We start from the raw sequence: 17,578 nt of genomic DNA on the forward strand, positions 1-17,578 counted from the left end.
TACATCATTATCTGATCAATTATCTCCTTTTACTGAATATGATGAATGTACTTATGGTCCTCATCAAAACTTTTTCATGCCCGATGAATTTAATACATTTGCTGCTACACAAAATCTGAATAAACAATTTTCTTGTGTTCATGTGAACTGTAGAAGTATCAAGCAAAACTGTTTAAGCCTAGTTTCGTTTTTAAATCGGATTGATTATAAATTTTGTGCAATAGCTACAACTGAAACGTGGCTGAAAACAAATGACCCAGTGTATAATATTAATGGTTACGTATTTGTGGGTAATGGCCGTAATACTTGTTCTAGAGGTGGGGTAGGCATTTATATACGTGACGATTTAACTTTTTCTCGTAGGTTGGATCTGGATATGAATACTGCTGAATTGGAGTCTGTTTTTGTTGAAATAAAAATTAAAAAGAAAAATATCATTTTTGGCACTATTTATAGACCACCGAATACACCTGTTCGGACGTTCATCGATTCTTTCAATTCAATTGTGAATATAGTTAATAAAGAAAATAAATGTGTATACTTTGCCGGAGACTTTAATATAAACCTACTCAATGCTAATTCTTGTCCTCAAGTTTGTGATTTTCTTGATGTACTTATGGTAAATTCAATGTTTCCAGTTATACACTATCCAACTCGTGTTACTATAAGTTCAGCTACATTAATTGACAATATATTTACTAATAACATAGAAACTATCAAGAGTGGTATTATGTTTGCTGATATAAGCGATCATCTCCCAGTGTATTGCATTCATGATAAAATAATTGATAACATAGAATATTCACCCATTGTGAAACGTGATATATGTGAAAATAATATTCAATCATTTATTGAAAAGCTTAAAGCCGTATGTTGGCAATCTGAAAATGGAAATCCAAATATTATCTATGATCGTTTTTTTAATCAATTTAAGTCTATATAATTATGATGGTTGTTTTCCAAAAGTTCAGAAGCCTTATAAGCCCAGAAAAGACAAAATGTGGTTTAATGATGATTTACGTAAAATATGCAAGAAGAAATACCGCTTATATAAAAAAATACATAAATTGTCTAACTAAAAAAAAATCATAATTCTTTAAATTGTATAGAAATGAATGTAATAATAAAATTAAAAAGATTCGAAATAAATATTATCATGACAAATTTCCACAGGTGAAATTTGACATGAAGAAAACATGGAATTTAATAAATAAGGCCATAGGGCAAATTCTCCCAAAAAACACATGTGGACAAACTCATTGTAGATGATCGATCCATCAATAATAATTATAACATTGCCAATGAATTCAACGATTTTGTTATCAATATTGGTCCGTCTTTAACGCAAAAAATCCAAGATACTAATACCAACTCTACGTGTAATTATTTGCAATATTTAGAAAGAAATAATCAATCTGCTTTTTTTATGCCGATTACTCCAAAAGAAATAATTGATATTGTTTGTAATCTTAAGAATCGATCGAGTACTGGTTTCGTCGAGATAGATATTTCCATAGTAAAAAAAGTGATCCACATTATTTGTTTTCCGTTGTGCAATATTTTCAATTCTTCGATGATGTCAGGAATCTTTCCAGATAATTAAAAAATTGCCAAGGTGATACCTGTATTTAAAAGTGGTTCTACTGCAAATACTAATAACTATAGACCTATTTCTGTGTTACCTGTATTCTCTAAAATCTATGAAAAGTGTCTCTATAATCGATTGTTTACATTTCTTGATCATTGTAACATAATATCCAATAGTCAGTACGGTTACCGCCCTGGGTACTCCACATCTTCTGCTTTAGTTGATTTTGTTTGTAAAGTGTGTAATGCACTTGATAAAAAGAAAAACTTGATTGGATTATTTCTTGACCTGAGTAAAGCTTTCGATACCTTAAATCATTCAATTATGTTATATAAATTAAATGATTATGGTATTCCTGGTGTTCTGTTAGATCTTTTTAAAAGTTATCTGTCTAATCGTAAGCAGTATGTGTTTGTAAATAATCATGAATCTAATTCGGAGTTCATCAGATGTGGAGTACTCCAGGGATCTATACTTGGTCCTCTTTTGTTTCTTATTTATATGAATGATATTTGTAACTCATCTCACATACTTCAATATATATTATTTGCAGATGACACCAGTCTGTTCTTGAGCGACTATAATATTGAAAGTTTGATGATTCATTTCAATCGTGAAATAATCCAAATAAATTCATGGCTAATTTCTAATAAGTTAATTCTAAACATAAATAAAACCCATTTGGGTGCATGGCTCTGGCAGGAGTGGGCAGACTAGCAGGTGTTCCATTGTCTGTTCCTGGCCGCATTCACATGCCGTTTGTTCGTCTCCTAGACCCCACCTCTGCATTAGGACTCTGCATCGACCGTAGCCAGTTCTTAGGCGGTTGAGGCTAAGCCAGGTAGGCCAAGTCTCACTGGAGCCGGTTGCGAGGGATTCCTTCGGGCTGAGGGAGAGTTTATGTGGAGTGGTCTGAAGGTGGTTAGACCACAAAGTCATCCTTTGGTTGTGAGGGCTAGTATAAAGAGGCTCTACCGAGTGCAGAAAGCTGCGTCTGGATTTGAGCCGCTTGCCCACTGGCTGTTGTTCGAAGAGTGGGTGGAGTGGATTGTTTTCTTGTTTGTCCTTTTCTTTCTGGGACAAGACCAACCTTCTGACGTGTGGAGGGGCAATACCGCAGAGCAGGTAGATGTCTTCTACTTTAGTTGGCCTAAGGCATCCAGTGATCGCTCTGCAAGATGAATTTAGAGCTGGGTCAATCTTTGGTGCATGGGCCGACCTACTCCATACTGGTGATGCATACTCCGCAGCAGAGAAGCAAAGCGCGAGGGCTGTCGTCCGGATTGTTCTGGCATCAGTCCCCCAGTTGGTGTTGGCTATATAGCTTCTTGAGGATGCTGTTGCGGGCTCCAACTTTTGCCTTTGTGTTGGCAATGTGGTTCTTATAGGTAAGGGAGCGATCGAGTGTGACGCCTAAGTAGACTGGATTGGGAGTGTGCTTCAGCCTTTTCCCATACCAGCTGATCCTTAGTTGATGAGTCCAGTCAGTCTCACGTCCTTTGTCAGCTCAAAGATCTTCCTGGTAAAGATTCTGTGGTTCACGGTGTCGCGGTAGGCAGCAGAGAGATCAACAAAAGCAGCTCCGGTGATTAGCTTATTCTCATACCCGTCCTCAATGAACTGAGTGAGGTTTAGGAGTTGGCCAGTGCATGAATTTCCTGGCCTAAACCCTGCTTGTTCTGGAATGAGATGTTCATCCACGAATGGGGCGATGCGGTTGAGGATAAGCCGCTCGAACAGCTTATATGTTAATTCTAAACATAAATAAAACCCATTTCATGATTTTTTCCAACAAGTCGATTGATTATAATGATATAGTTGTTTCATTGAATGGTAACATTATTGATCGTTGTTCTTCTTTAAATTTTGTGGGTGTCACTATTGATAGTAAGTTATCCTTTAATGAGCATGTTGAAGTCATTTGCACTAAAATTTCTAAAAGTATAGGTATTTTAAATAAGTTAAAGCATTTCCCACAAAATATACTCAAAATGATCTATAATTCCATTATTTGGCCTTATTTTCAATACGGTAACCTAGCCTGGAATTCCTCGGCTACATATGCAATCTTCTTATTCTTATCGAGTCACTACACAAGTCCCGTCCAGTGGTCCAAACAGGCTTTGGCACGGCAATTAACGGCTTCCAGGTCATCTTGGGTGCATGGCTCTGGCAGGAGTGGGCAGACTAGCAGGTGTTCCATTGTCTGTTCCTGGCCGCATTCACATGCCGTTTGTTCGTCTCCTAGACCCCACCTCTGCATTATGACTCTGCATCGACCGTAGCCAGTTCTTAGGCGGTTGAGGCTAAGCCAGGTAGGCCAAGTCTCACTGGAGCCGGTTGCGAGGGATTCCTTCGGGCTGAGGGAGAGTTTATGTGGAGTGGTCTGAAGGTGGTTAGACCACAAAGTCATCCTTTGGTTGTGAGGGCTAGTATTAAGAGGCTCTACCGAGTGCAGAAAGCTGCGTCTGGATTTGAGCCGCTTGCCCACTGGCTGTTGTTCGAAGAGTGGGTGGAGTGAAATTGTTTTCTTGTTTGTCCTTTTCTTTCTGGGACAATACCAACCTTCTGACGTGTGGAGGGGCAATACCGCAGAGCAGGTAGATGTCTTCTACTTTAGTTGGCCTAAGGCATCCAGTGATCGCTCTGCAAGAAGAATTTAGAGCTGGGTCAATCTTTGGTGCATGGGCCGACCTACTCCATACTGGTGATGCATACTCCGCAGCAGAGAAGCAAAGCGCGAGGGCTGTCGTCCGGATTGTTCTGGCATCAGTCCCCCAGTTGGTGTTGGCTATATAGCTTCTTGAGGATGCTGTTGCGGGCTCCAACTTTTGCCTTTGTGTTGGCAATGTGGTTCTCATAGGTAAGGGAGCGATCGAGTGTGACGCCTAAGTAGACTGGGTTGGGAGTGTGCTTCAGCCTTTTCCCATACCAGCTGATCCTTAGTTGATGGTTGGCATCCCTGTTCTTGAGGTGGAATGCGCTTATCTGAGTTTTATCAGGGTTAGCTCTCAGGTGGTTGGTCGCATAGTATGGGATGAGACCGGCCAGGGCATTACTGAGGGACTCCTCCAACTTCACAAAAGACTGGTTCTGGGTGGCGATGCAGAGATCATCGGCGTAAAGGAAGCTCCTGGTATTTGGGTGGATCGGTTGGTCATTCGTGTACACGTTAAAGAGTAACGGTGCGAGCACACTTCCTTGTGGTAGGCCATTTTTCTGTCTGCGCCATCTGCTGCGATTCCCATTGAGAACCACAAAATATCGCCGATTGGACAGCAACGTCTGGATGAGTCCAGTCAGTCTCACGTCCTTTGTCAGCTCAAAGATCTTCCTGGTAAGGATTCTGTGGTTCACGGTGTTGTAGGCAGCAGAGAGATCAACAAAAGCAGCTCCGGTGATTAGCTTATTCTCATACCCGTCCTCAATGAACTGAGTGAGGTTTAGGAGTTGGCCAGTGCATGAATTTCCTGGCCTAAACCCTGCTTGTTCTGGAATGAGATGTTCATCCACGAATGGGGCGATGCGGTTGAGGATAAGCCGCTCGAACAGCTTATATGTATGGCACAGTAGGGAGATAGGCCTGTAGCTCTTTGGACTGGCTGCGTCTTTACCAGGCTTCAATAGGGCAATAACTTTGGATTTCCTCCAGAGCTTTGGGATGTTGTTGGTGCCCAAACATTCGTTGAACATTTTGAGAAGCCAGTTGAGGGCGCCTTGTAATAGCTCCTCAATCCTTGCATTAATTGCCGATGTCTGCTGTTGCATCATTAATGCCAATTGGATTACAACCTGGGCTTGAGCTTGTGCCTTCTCCTTCATTATTTCGGCGATTTCCGTCAAAGCCGTCGCCTTCTGCTTTTTCCTACTTGTTGAACGATGTACTCCAGAGTTAATAGGAACTGCTTCATCTCTCGAAGTAGAATCACTGCCATCTGTTCCAGTTTTCCTCTCGTCCTCCATCCCACTTCTGACACCAAACGTGTTACGGCCCTCCATCCTAGAACGGGTCCTGGATGCTGGAGGGCTGGCCTGTCCCTTGCCTCTATCACCGTCATCTGACGAAGAATTTGCCATCCTGAATAATGCGAGCGGTTTCTATTTGGCTTGTAGTTTAGAGGCCCGGACGTGGCTCCATTTTCCCAAAGTATATGAGTGTGGAGATGAGAGGTGTTTTGGATAGCTGGACGTGTATTCTCTATGAGAGGGTTATATTACATCAGTCTATGGAGACTCAACTAATTACACGTTATGAAACGATGGATTGTTTAACTGTATACTTTGTTAATACAAACATAAGTCAACTTCTCCAACACGTTATCATAGTTAACACCGACACCAATTACCTGGATTAATCTCAACAAGTAGTAAAGGCAGATATTGCCTTTAGTAGGAACTCTATTTCTCGCTTCCAATCCTTTTCCTGTATTTAGCTCAGTTGGAGCAAAGCGGAGTTCGCTATCTGACTCAGACGAGAGCCAGCGTCGAAGTGACGAAACCTCCGCTCAATACTGCTATTTATAGCATCTGAGACGCTCTGAGAGCTGCTTTACGCATGGTGCGTCCGTAATCGCGCTCTGAGCCCTTACGCCCCAAAAGCTTACTGCCCTCTACGTTTTCTGCAAGATAACTACCTGTAACGGGCTGGTCCGTTAAGGCCCGGTCACACAGAGGGGACGCATGGAGAACGCACGGCCAGCGCATTGGAAATTTGCAATTTTGGCCAGTGCGTTGTCGTGCGCCCAACTTTTGTCGTAGCTACAGCGAGCTGACACCAAATGCATAGCGTGTTGCTAGCGCGCTGAGCGCATACAGGGCGCATACAGACCGTACCCAGAGCGCACATGATAACAACTCCGACGAATGCACAGCGTGTTGCTAGCGCGCTGGACGAATGGTCCACGCATGCACCGCGTTCTACGACGCACGGCCAGCGCATTGGAAATCGGAAAAGGCCGTGTGCCTAACTTTTGTCATGATTTGGAAAAGCTAGCGAGCTGACACAAAATGCACAGCGTGTAGCTAGCGCGCTGTGCGTATACAGGGCGTGTGCTCCGCGTATGTCTGGCGCTGGTCTAGCGCGCTCAACGCACGTCTGGCGTGCCTTTGGCGTGTACATTCATGCGTCGATCTCCGCGCACACTTTTGAGCATGCTCAAAAAATCCCGACGCACACAGCGAATGACGACGAATGCATAGCGTGGGTCCAGCGCGCTCGACGAACGAGTAACGAGTGATGACGCACGCCTAGCGAACGACAACGCACTGGCCAAAATTGCAAATTTTCCATGCGCCGGCCGTGCGTCCCCCATGCGTCCCCTCTGTGTGACCGGGCCTTTACAGTACGCACCTCTCTAGCTAAAAACTGTATTTTTTTCAAAGGGCCCAAAATCTGGAACAGTTTACCAGTATATATTAAAACCAGTCCATCCATAAATGTCTTTAAAAATAGATATAAAATGTTATTACTCAGTAGATATATTAGCAATGTTTGATCAGGTTTCTTTTTTTTCTTTTTTTGGATTGTTTTGTCGGTTTTTTAATTTTTTTTTTAGTGTGTTAGTTTAGTTGTTTTGTTTGCTGTCAATGTAAGAAACAAAAACAAATCTTTTTTGTTGTTAGTTTTTGTTTGTTGTTATTCTTTTGGGTAAATATGCTTGTACAATGTAGTTATTCTGTAAATCTTCAATCTGGTCTTGTACTCATACTCTCTTTTTATCCTAATCTCAAATTTTCAGTTTGTTTGTAGGTGGCAGCACCAATAAGGCATTTCCTTCCTTTCTAGCTGCCTCCTCATTCACATAAATACTCACTTTTGCTATGTTTTCGTCCAGATCACCTTATTTTGTACTATTATCTTATGTAATGTTTGTCTATTTTGACTATATATCTTGTGATTTTGTATGTTATTGTATCTAAATGTTTTTTTATGATGAATGGAATAAACTTGATTATCTATCTATCTATTGGGGTAATGAGTTTAAATTTCTTGGTACGTGTGACTAGTCTAGCGGCAGTATTCTGGATGCGTTGAAGGGGTGCAATGTGGGATAGAGGTAGACCGGCTAGAAGGCTATTACAATAATCGAGGTGAGATGACATGAATACTCTCATAGTTTGTGATTCATGGTTATTTATTACCATTTGTCTAATTGTTTTCTTTCAACTGAGTGCTACAAAGGTGTTGTGTTCAAGAGCATGCATCCAGTGGATTATGGCCCTAGTATCCTATCATATCATATGGAAAACAATGTCATTGATGATGGTGATCGCTGTACTTGTTGATTTAGAACCATTCGATGTATGTATGTTTGTGTATAGACATGCATCCCCCCCCTACATACACACAAAAATGCCCGTTTGATTACCATATAATTTTCTGGATAAAATTGATGTCGTGATAATTACAAAGTTTATAAAGAGTTGATATCAATCGCAACTATGTACATAAGAGATAGGAGACTGCAAACTTGCAATTGATAGGAGGAATTGCGATTGATCTGGATAAGATTGGGCCCTGGTCTTTACACTTGTAGTCAGAGTCTGTCATTTTTCTTTCCCTTTTTACAATAACAAAAAAAGAGGCCAGCATGAAAGAAGACTAAAGAATCGTCGGAGAACAATGAACAAAAAGGTATAATGTCTAGGATTACCCAAATAAATCTGTTTTGACTTGAAGGCTCTCCTCTCTATCACCTACAGAATTAAGATTTCTGTTAAAGGACATCTGATTATAAAGAGAGCATGCATGCAGAGAAGGAGTGATAAATTGAGAGAACTGTCAGAAGGAAATTGGAGAAGAAAGTAAACAAAAAAGGGAACTTTCATGGATAAGGAAGAGATGAAGACTGAGAAGGAGAAAGAGAGAGAAGGGGGGGGGGGGGGTGGGGTGAAAATGTAAGAAAGATGATTTGCTGCTTCACTAACCTTTGAATCCACCTCTCTGCCATGAAAGTCTGGAAAAAATTCTTCCGCTGCAATCTCTACACCTTTCCTATACACTCTTAAGTGATGGACACACGTTCGATGGCTAAATGCATCTATTATATCTATTGTTAATGGTCCAGTAGTATCGTCAAAAGTTAACGTCTTTTGTGCCTGTTGAAAAGAAGAGATGGTTTATTATTTTCATAAAACCCTGAATGACATACCACGACACTGCCCGCATAGTGAGCACAAAGAACGAGGTAGTTTGGAAATATGCCCAAATACAACCGAGCATGTTGTATATGGTAACTGAAGTAGGGCAAAAATTAATAGGATTTCCATAAGACGCTGATCATACAGTTTATATTTAAATTTCCAATTAATTCGGCTTATGACAATGAAAGATTTCTGACGATTTTATATACCGGTATGCTTTTAATTTTGTATTTAGAATCAGACATGAATGATACTTGATACGTGTAAACTTGATGTCCTTCCATTTGCGATATACAAGAAATATTCAATTTCAATTTTCTTTTCATACAGGCATTGTGTAGAAACACATGTGCAATTGTTATATGTAGGGGACATGTGTGATATATTGTTAATACAGAGCGAATGAGAGAGGACCTCAAAAACCTCCATAGCGTTGTCAATTTGTGTTTGATTGATTATACATCTCAAAATAACCAATAATTCAATTTTTTCTTCAGATTTTGCAAAACAAATTGTTTCTCTCAATTTCCTGCTTTTATAAAAACAACTGAATATTAGGGTGAACTTTCTGTTAAGTATCATATTTTTCACTTTTAAAACTTCTTTAGGACCAACATAGTCGATATGACAAAGACATTTACCATGTCATGTTGAAGTGTAATTTTCATTCTGTTCTCAGTAGTTATTTGTTCAGCCAGGGGGTCCAATTCCTCATCCGTAAAACAGCTGATGACACTATATACAAAATATGTTTCCATGGAAAGTACATATTTAAACATTTTGAATCACTTAATTTGTATATAAATTAAAGGAGAATATAATCCCCTGTGATATATATTATATTATGCTTCCTTCCATTTGGGCTATATACCCTTTAAACATTATTCTTGGAATTATTCTGATTGCTGTCAGAAAACGAAACATCTTTTTTTTTGTATATACATATATATATATTACCTATTTTTTTGTTTTAATAAGTAATTTAATTATTGATTCATTTATTTATTCATCTATTTCTTGATTTGTACAATTATCACTGATCTCATTATCATTATCATTATTATTATCAGTATCATTATCATTTGTATCACTATAATAATTATTATTATTATCAGTTTTATTATCATTATTTTTATTATTATTATCATTACTATCATTGAAAATAATGACAATTTCTGCAATCATGGCCTTGATAAACGTACCTAATTGATTTCAAATGCAGATGTTTCTTTAGATTATGTAGTATTGCTTCACTGCGTATGTTGCCCATTACTAGCCCTCGGAAGGTCAGACAGGTGAGTTGTGGGAATGAACTGGAGAAAAGTTGCCCCAGTGAAGTAGGTTCTCCAATGACAGGAACTAATTTCACCCCTTCCTCATCATGCTCAATAGACAACACTGCTAGGTTGGAATGTGCCAACCGTTCAACATCTCCCGGTGAGACAGTTTGAAGAGTGGTGAAAGTCAATTGTGTCAAGCTCGGGAAAAGATCTCCAATGGTGATATTTATGTCACCGTTATTAAACTTCTGTAAACCATTTAGGAATTGATGATCTACAACCAGCTCTTTGATTGAGGATTTATCTCCCTGTGTGCGAAATGACAAATAAGTAGAGTACTATCAATAAATCTGTTCATATATTAGACTCTAGTAATGATGTGTTTATTCTCCGCATTAAACAAATTGTTAGTCATGTTTAACAATGCCATACAGACAGAAATTCTCATTATAATGAAAAGAGAATTTGTTTTCTAAATACAACTTATTCTTGATGAAGCAGATATGTTTGTTCCCTATAAAGATGTGAGTTGTGTTTTCCAATCATTGCTCGAAGAAAACATACTCACAACATGGTTTTCCTGTGTTTCCCTTATGAGTAACCCTGTTTTATGGTCAAATACTTGTCATTAACTTCTTTATTTAAACAAGGGAAGCGCTCTCGGCGGTCTCGCCTACATTTAAAACGCAATTCGATATGATAACAAATTGAAGTTGGGACATTGTTTATAGGCAGGGTGGCCAATTATCAGGCGGAAGTGTGAATGAAAGATAGTGGAAACCCTTCAGTCTGTAACTGAGTGGTACATTGTACACTTAACCAAACAGACACAAAACAATTATTTTGCATCTTTTTCTTCTCCTTTAAAAAAGAAAAACATTTTACCTGAGATGAAGAAGCTCGATCAGCAATCTCTTTGTAGAAATCATCATGAAGGAAACATGAGTGAATCTCCAGGTGTGTCAGATGAGGCAGGAGACTGAGAAACTTCCCCAGACAGTAGGATGCTGAATGGTCGTCATGTAGGCGCAAGTATCTAATGATAAACTTCTGAATCTGTGGAAATTCAAATGAATGGCATACATAATATTCATGAAGCATGAAATAGGGGAAAAAGTGGAAACCCTTATTAATGTCTGTACTCTCACATTAAGCATTCACATACATTGAATAGCTTAGACAGATACCGATATGTGATTGGTCCAGAGCTCGTCACTCCCCCAGACAACAAGATGCTGATTGGTTATCATGTGATACCAAGCCGATAATACTTAAAGTAGGCACATTTATACTGTCAAATACCTCATTTCCTAAAGTCGCGATGTTTCGCGCACCCGTTTACACTTGTGCTGAAACATCACCAACTGAAAAGCTCAGTGATGTTTTGGCGTGTTTCAGTTGGTAATGCGCATGCGCGGCACTCCGATGCAAGAACCTCCTTCGATCAGCTGTTTTATGCTGTGGCTGTTGCAGTCCAGTGAACTTTTTGTTTCTTCCGTTATATCATCTTTTTCTACCATTCCTTATGTTATTCCTTGTTTTTCCATCTTTCATCTTCTCTTCTATCTTTCCATTATCTATTCTTTATCACTTTTTCTTCTTGTTTTTCCATATGTTATTCTTTGTTTCTTCCTTCTTTTACCTTCTTTATGCTATTCTTTGTTTTTATTATTCTTTGTTTTTTCTTTCTATCACCTTCCCTTATGATATTCTTTGTTTTTATCATTATATCACTTTCTCTTTCTGTCTTTCCTTATGTTATTCTGTTTCTTCCTTCTATCACTTTCTATCACTTTCTCTTTCTGTCTTTCCTTATGTTATTCCTTATGTTATTCTTTGTTTCTTCCTTCTATCACCTTATCTTATGTCATTCTTTGTTTTTATCATTCTATCACTTTCTCTTTCTGCCTTTCCTTATGGTATTCTTTGTTTCTTCCTTCTATCACCTTATCTTATGGTATTCTTTGTTTTTATCATTCTATCACTTTCTCTTTCTGTCTTTCCTTGTTATTCTTTGTTTCTTCCTTCTATCACCTTCTCTAATGTTATTCTTTGTATTTATCATTCTATCACTTTCTCTTTCTGCCTTTGCTTATGTTATTCTTTGTTTCTTCCTTCTATTACTTTCTATCACTTTCTCTTTCTGTCTTTCTGTTATTCCTTATGTTATGCTTTGTCTCTTCCTTCTATCACCTTCTCTTATGTTATTCTTTGTTTTTGTTATCATTCTATCACTTTCTCTTTCTGTCTTTCCTTGTTATTCTTTGTTTCTTCTTTCTATCCCCTTCTCTTATGTTATTCTTTGTATTTATCATTCTATCACTTTCTCTTTCTGCCTTTCCTTATGTTATGCTTTGTTTCTTCCTTCTATCACCTTATCTTATGGTATTCTTTGTTTTTATCATTCTATCACTTTCTCTTTCTGTCTTTCCTTGTTATTCTTTGTTTCTTCCTTCTATCACCTTCTCTAATGTTATTCTTTGTATTTATCATTCTATCACTTTCTCTTTCTGCCTTTGCTTATGTTATTCTTTGTTTCTTCCTTCTATTACTTTCTATCACTTTCTCTTTCTGTCTTTCCTTAAGTTATTCCTTATGTTATTCTTTTTTTTATTTTGTATCATTCTATCACTTTCTCTTTCTGTCTTTCCTTATGTTATTCTTTGTTTCTTCCTTCTATCACTTTCTATCACTTTCTCTTTCTGTCTTTCCTTATGTTATTCCTTATGTTATTCTTTGTTTCTTCCTTCTATCACCTTCTATTATGTTATTCTTTGTATTTATCGTTCTATCATTTTCTTCAAGGACGACATCTAGCTCCGCTCGTAAAGTCACTTGACCTAACATCGCGATGTTACAACTGCGAGCGTTTATACTTGCCAAACAAGCCAAAACACGCCAAAACACGCCAAAAGATGACACTTCGATTTTGAATGTTTCGGGCTTGGCATTTCTGCCGGTAAAGCGTAGTTGCCCTTGGTAACATCGCGGTCAGGCTCCGGTTTGGCATTTTTGGGCGTGTTTGAATGACAGTGTAAATGCCCCTAGTGTGAATCTGTGGAAAATACAAATATTAAAATTCAATTCAGTTCAATTCAAATTTATTTCTAAGTCATTACAAATCATTAACAAATACAAAATATAAATCATGTTCAACAAGAGAGATAACAAATCAACGTAAAGCGTAGCATCCCCTCGCAGGGTACAAATGGCCTACATGTATATACGTCAGAACAAGGTACCTCCATTTGACTATACTATTATATTACTAGGCAAGGAAGTTAACCACATTACCCGCATTACTTTAAACAAACAGAACTTTGTCATTCCTTGCTCATTTTTCCTGATTGAGGTGTCATAGAAAAGGCGGAAACTCAACTTTCTAGAAATGTGATTTTCTCTTTGAAATTCAGATACCGTCCGCCAAATGACTTTATGGTTTCTTCTCTTCAAATTCATTATAATCACTCATGCGTAAAATATGCATCATATGAGTTGCATCAAATGAAAGAGGACGATCTGAGCTTTCCAAATATGTGTCATTTATTTATCATCAATGTGACTAAGTTATGATAAAACATCGATAATTCTCGGTTTCGTTTTTTCTGGGACGCACTCTATAATTAGGTGTTTTTGCATATTTAATGAACAACGACCTTTCACCTTTGACCTATATACTCAGAAATCGAACTTAGGCTGTACATGTATTTTGTTACCATGTACCTTCATATTAAATTTCATTAAAATTCGTCAAACATTACTCAAGTTATCGAATGGAAACCAGATTCGCATATTAAATGAACTATAACCTTTGACCTACCTACTCGGAAATTGAACTTAGGCTGTGTTTTGATACCATGTACCTTCATTTCAAATTTCATTAAAATCCGTTAAACATTACTGAAGTTATCGATCGGAAACCAAATTTGTTACGGACAGACGCACGGACGGACGGAAGGAAGGAGGAAGGACGGACGGCAGCGTTACTATATCCCCTCCGACTTCGTCGGCGAGGGGATAATGACAAAGAAAAGGAAGCCAACAAGCAACAAAGGTTATAATAGATGCAACTCCCTTAGATTGCATGTCAGTTTACATGAGAAGATATAATTAATGAAAAAAGAAATTATATCAAAATACCACTGAAAATGCACACGCACCAAACACACAGTAAGAAATCACAGACACACATCACTCGGGATAGGGGGAGGAGCAAAGTTCGTTGACAATTTATGAAGCAGTAAATGGTGAAAATAGTGTAAACCCTTATAACGATCTTTAATAAAGCAATCACAGGAGATGATCCAGGATTCTGAAGGGGGGGGGGTGGAAAAAATCTGATGAGCAAAACGCTCACTAATCGGTCGGTTGGTTGGTTTTATTTTCAATAAAAGGTATATACCCACATGATGAAAAGATATAAAAATCAGTGCTCTATTCCAAAAACAAAGTAAATCCTCCAGACAGCAGGATACTGATTGGTCATCGTGTATTATAAAGAGAGAAAGTCCTTTGTTTTTCCCCCTTTTTTTGAGTTGTAATAATAATTTCAATTATCCATCTTTCAACTTTTGAATCTGTGAAAATAAAATCGAGATTACGGCGTATGCCAGCAAGTCATGAAGCAGGGAATTTGAATAAAAGATAGAAACCCTTCAGGTTGAACTCATTGATACTTTGTAAAGCGACCCCCCCCCAAAAAAAAAAAAAACAACAACAACAACAACAACAACAACAACAACAACAACAAACAAACAAACAAACACAAAAAAAAAAAAAAAAAAGCAAAACAAAGAAAAAAGGATTTACACATCGGCATGCCTGAGAAATCTAATGGTAATATGGATTAGTTTTATGGATTACAAGCCCACCATATGAATACTCTCGTAGTTTGTGCTTCATGGTTATGTATTACCATTTGTTTGATTGTTTTATTTCAACTGAGTGCTACACAGGTGTTGTGTTCAAGAACATGCATCCAGTGAATGATGGCCCTTGTATCCTATCAGATTGTCAAAAAATTGTCATTGATGATGGTGGTCGCTGTCCCTTTCTCTCTCTAAGTGCCATATCGTTTGACTTTGGCGATCATGCTGTTCCACAACCCTCGGCTCCTAGCCTTCTGTATTAGAACCACTCCCAGTTCTTTCACTCCTCTCTCTTTCAACAATTTCTGCAGACTGTCCATCCAAAGTATCCTCCTTCTTCCCCTACTCCTTCTTCCCACAATTTTCCCTGTCAAAGCAAGATTCTCTAGGATTTCTTTACGTGTAATGTGACCCATGAACTTCAACTGCCTAATCTACATCTCACGTATAATTTTCCTTTGCACTCCAGCTCGTGTAAGAACTTCCTCATTACTAACTTTGTCAGTCCAGGGGATTTTCATCATTCTTCTTAGAAACCACATTTTGCAACTTTCCAAACGCTTTTTAGTATCAGAGGCTAAAGTCCATGTTTCACTACCATACATAAGTACTGGGTAGATGTAACAATTCAATACCCTTATTCTGGTCCTCATACACATTGTTCGATTTGTCAGAATGGTCGCTGTACTTGTTAATTTAAAACCATTCAATGTATGTACGTTTGTGTATTGACATGCTCCCCCCCCCCCTTCATACACAAAAACATGCCCGTTTGAATACCATATAATTTTCTGGATAAAATTGATGTCGTGATAATTACAAAGTTTATAAAGAGTTGATATCAATCGCAACTATGTACATACGAGATAGGAGACTGCAAACTTGCGATTGATAGGAGGAATTGCGATTGATTTTGATAAGACGGGGCCCTAGTCTTCACGCTAGCTAAGTGGTCAGAGTCTGTCATTTTTATTTCCCTTTTTACAATTAAAAACAAAAATACAGAGGCCAGCATGAAAGAAGACTAAAGAATCGTCTGAGAACAATGAACAAAAAGGTATAATGTCTAGGATTACCCAAATTAATCTGGTTTGACTTGAAGGCTCTCCTCTCTATCACCTACAGAATTAAGATTTCTGTTAAAGGACATCTAATTATAAAGAGAGCATGCATGCAGAGAAGGAGTGATAAATTGAGAGAACTGTCAGAAGGAAATTGGAGAAGAAAGTGAACAAAAAAGGGAATTTTCAGGGATAAGGAAGAGATGAAGACTGAGAAAGAGAAAGAGAGAGAAGGGGGGGGGGTGGGGTGAAAAATTAAGAAAGCTGATTTGCTGCTTCACTAACCTTTGAATTCACCTCTCTGCCATGAAAGTCTGGAAAAAATTCTTCCGCTGCAATCTCTACACCTTTCCTATACACTCTTAAGTGATGGACACACGTTCGATGGCTAAGTGCATCTATTATATCTATTGTTAATGGTCCAGTAGTATCGTCAAAAGTTAACGTCTTTTGTGCCTGTTGAAAAGAAGAGATGGTTTATTATTTTCATAAAACCCTGAATGGCATACCACGACACTGCCCGCATAGTGAGCACAAAGAACGAGGTAGTTTGGAAATATGCCCAAATACAACCGAGCATGTTGTATATGGTAACTGAAGTAGGTCAATAATTAATAGGATTTCCATAAGACGCTAATCATACAGTTTATATTTAAATTTCCAATTAATTCGGCTTATGACAATGAAAGATTTCTGACGATTTTATATACCGGTATGCTTTTAATTTTGTATTTAGAATCAGACATGAATGATACTTGATACGTGTAAACTTGATGTCCTTCCATTTGCGATATACAAGAAATATTCAATTTCAATTTTCTTTTCATACAGGCATTGTGTAGAAACACATGTGCAATTGTTATATTTAGGGGACATGTGTGATATATTGTTAATACAGAGCGAATGAGAGAGGACCTCAAAAACCTTCATAGCGTTGTCAATTTGTGTTTGGTTGATTATACATCTCAAAATAACCAATAATTCAATTTTTTTCTTCAGATTTTGCAAAAAAACTTACTTATTTGTTTCTCTCAAGTTCCTGCTTTTATAAAACAAAAAATGAATATCAGGGTGAACTTTCTGTTAAGTATCATATTTTCCACTTGTAAAACTTCTTTAGGCCCACATAGTCGATATGAAAAAGACATTTACCATGTCATGTTGAAGTGTAATTTTCATTCTGTTCTCAGTAGTTATTTGTTCAGCCAGGGGGTCCAATTCCTCATCCGTAAAACAGCTGATGACACTATATACAAAATATGTTTCCATGGAAAGTACATATTTAAACATTTTGAATCACTGAATTTGTATAGAAATTAAAGGAGAATATAATCCCCTGTGATATATATTATATTATGCTTCCTTCCATATAGGCTATTTACCCTTTAAACATTATTCTTGGAATTATTCTGATTGCTGTCAGAAAACGAAACAACTTTTTTTTCCATACATATATATTACCTATTTTTTTGTTTTAATAACTAATTTAAATATTGATTCATTTATTTATTCATATATTTCTTGATTTGTACAATTATCACTGATCTCATTATCATTATCATTATTATTATCAGTATTATTATCATTTGTATCACTATAATTATTATTATTATTATCAGTTTTATTATCATTATTTGT

This window comes from Strongylocentrotus purpuratus, unplaced genomic scaffold (assembly GCF_000002235.5).
Source record: "Strongylocentrotus purpuratus isolate Spur 01 unplaced genomic scaffold, Spur_5.0 spur5_scaffold_18, whole genome shotgun sequence".
Classification (NCBI taxonomy): domain Eukaryota; kingdom Metazoa; phylum Echinodermata; class Echinoidea; order Camarodonta; family Strongylocentrotidae; genus Strongylocentrotus; species Strongylocentrotus purpuratus.